Here is a 3023-nt window from a genome sequence, read left to right on the forward strand (position 1 = left end):
ATTGGGATTTTTTGTTTATCACTGTTTGAATTAATATTTGTAATTTAATTTTTTAAAAAAATTTTCCGGATTTGTAGATTTCAAAATTTAAAATTTTATTATCATTCTTGCTAGCTTTTATCTTGTAATAAATATTGAGAATATGTTGGCCCGGAATGTGTCTTCTATAATGTTTCTTTAAAACGATGTTACTGTACACGGATTTGAGAATTGAGGGACTCGAACATGGAGCATGTGAAAATTCCTTAATTTAAATGAATTTTACAGAGTTAAATTATCATTCAAGTAAAGCTGACGTGGTAAAAGTTTGATCAAATTAAAGATATTAACTGTTTATGAAGAGAAATTGAGATGATTGATGGTTAGGTTCTCAATGTAGAAGGCAATAGCCTCGTTGTGCTGTCAACTTTGCATCATGGAAGAAAATTGAAAATTACCGAAGATTTTTACGAAAAATAGAAGATAATTAAAATTACATGTAGAAAATTTTTCTTCAAGATATCTTAAAGATTTTTGAAGATCGATAAAGATTCTGGAAAAAAAAAATTGAATTTAGTTGAAGATTACTGAAAACTTTTAAAGAAAGGTGGAATATGATTGAGATATTTGTAGAATTATTTCTCGAAGATATGTTAAAGATTTTTGAAAATGAATAAAGATTCTTAGAAAAGGATTAAAGGGGAAAGCTTCCTTAAAAGCTTTCTACTAAGTGCAATTGATATACTTAATTTTTGATTGGTCTTGAAAGTTTTAAAAATTGTATAAAGTCATCATATATGAATTGTATAAGGATTTGAGGCTAATTATACCTCAAAATTTTGTCTAAAGGGACAATTTGAATTTTAAATTTTCAATTGAAATAATATTTTTAGGTTATTAATTTTTAAATCAAAAGATCCAATAATTGGTTATAATTCAAAAACAAAAAGAGATTTTTGATTGAGTTATAACTAAATGCTTCTAAATCAAAATTCAAGTTTTAACTTGATTGTAACTTAAATTTTTAAATTTTTTCTCATACAATTCAATCTCTATAGTTTTAACCTCTTAAATATTAATCTTTATATTTTAAAAAATAAAATTATAAAGATTAAAAATATTTTGAACCTTTAATATTTATAATATTTAAAGATTAAAATTATAATATGTTGAAATTTTAATTTTTATAATATTAGTAATAGAATTATAAAGATTAAATTATGTTGAAATTTGTTACTAATATTTTTATTAAACTCTTTTGACTTTTATAAATATTTTAAATATTAAATATTCAAAATATTTTTAATTTTTATTTTTAATATAGGGAAAATTCCATATGTTTTTTTTTTATCATCGAGCAAATTAGATATTTAATTTGAACTTTTAATATCAATTTACAAATTAGTTTTTGAACAAATTTCTTTCTTAATTATTTTCTCTTTTCCACATCACTCCCTGGAAGCATGTCTCCGCAGGAGAGTTACTTTCTAAAGAAGGAAGATGTAAGTAAATTAATCTGAACTTGTCGAATTTGTAACTTGAACAAATTTTTCAATTTTTTAATTCGTTTGGTTGATTTTTGACAAACTATGTTGAATGTTATGAAAAATGTTTAATTGCTCTCTCTGTTTTTTTTTTTGTTATAATCAAAAAGTTTAATAAAAAATTTTATATGGGATTGTAGATGAAGAGTCAAACTGGAACAATTTTTATTGGTTAATTTGAATGGATTCCACTTAAAGAGAAAGAAAGAAAAAAAAATCAGGACTTGGCGGAAACATTGAAGCAATGAAAGGTCGACACGTCATGACTCTGACAAGGAAAACTCATCAAGCAAAAGGCAGTTTCCTGGTAACCTCTTCTTTATATTGAAAAGAATATAAAGGACATCCTCACTCCACCTGCTTTCAAAGTGACGATGACTTTAGCATTGACGAATGACTTCTTAAAGAGCCACTAAGTGTATTATTTATAGACAAATTTTTAAAAAATTCAAAATGGCAGGGACTAAATTAGAAATAAGCATAAATACAAGGACTACAAAATTTATTCTTGCAAATAAAAACACCCGCTCGAAGAAGAGTTGTCTCAAAGCAGAAGAAGAGTGAGAAGTGTAAGATCAGTGGAGAAAAAAAAAAACATGAGTTGGTTTGATAGCATCAAAAAATGGTTCGAGAGTCTAAAAAACATCAATTGGCTGGAGATCGGCGAGAGCTGGTTCGAGAACACCAAGGAGTGGTTCGAAGAAACCTTTGAAGCCGCCGGGAAAAACGACGTCGTGAAGAAGTCGGCTGTGATCGGAGCAATGGTTCTTCTTGTTGTTGTGGCTGTTGTGTGTGGGTACAAATGTTGTAAGTGTTGTTGTGCATGTATGGGCCGAAGAAGAAGAGGAGGAAGAACCATGAAAGCCCCTGGTCGGAATGGCCAGATCATCTACAGAGACCCCTTCGAACAGAACCCTAGAGACTACTTCCGAAGATTGCGCAACAAACAGCCATGGGACGATGACGATGAGATAGTATAGATCTGGATGTATTTATGATTATGTATGGCAATGTGGTGTACTATGTTGTCTTGTTTTGAGGGTTTGATTTGGTTCGTGTCGATCTGGGTTTGATGTCTGGTTAAATTGATCTAACATCTTCTTGATCTGGTTATGTATGATTCGTGTTTGATGATATAATATCAGTTAATTGTTCTGTCAGTATAACATCTTCTAGAACGCTGGAAAGAACAAAGCAAAATGAGGCGAAAACGTGTATTTTTATCCTAATAATTCAAGGTCAAATTTTCCTATGGAAGAATCTTAGTGACGAGCGATTTATATGTATTTTAATAGTGATTTTTAAGTTTGGAGATATATTCTGATTTTTTTGAAGTCTCAGATTTAATTCATCTAAATTTTTTTTTCAATAAACAATGTTTTGTTAGAGGAATGTCATGACAATATATATTTGGATCTAGTGATGAGGGATTTAAGTTTAATTACTCAATGAGTGTCCTATATAACAAGATAATAATTGTTTAATTTAATTAAGGGAAGA

This window comes from Prosopis cineraria, unplaced genomic scaffold (assembly GCF_029017545.1).
Source record: "Prosopis cineraria cultivar Desert tree isolate PC_DT_omini unplaced genomic scaffold, ASM2901754v1 PC10, whole genome shotgun sequence".
Lineage (NCBI taxonomy): Eukaryota > Viridiplantae > Streptophyta > Magnoliopsida > Fabales > Fabaceae > Prosopis > Prosopis cineraria.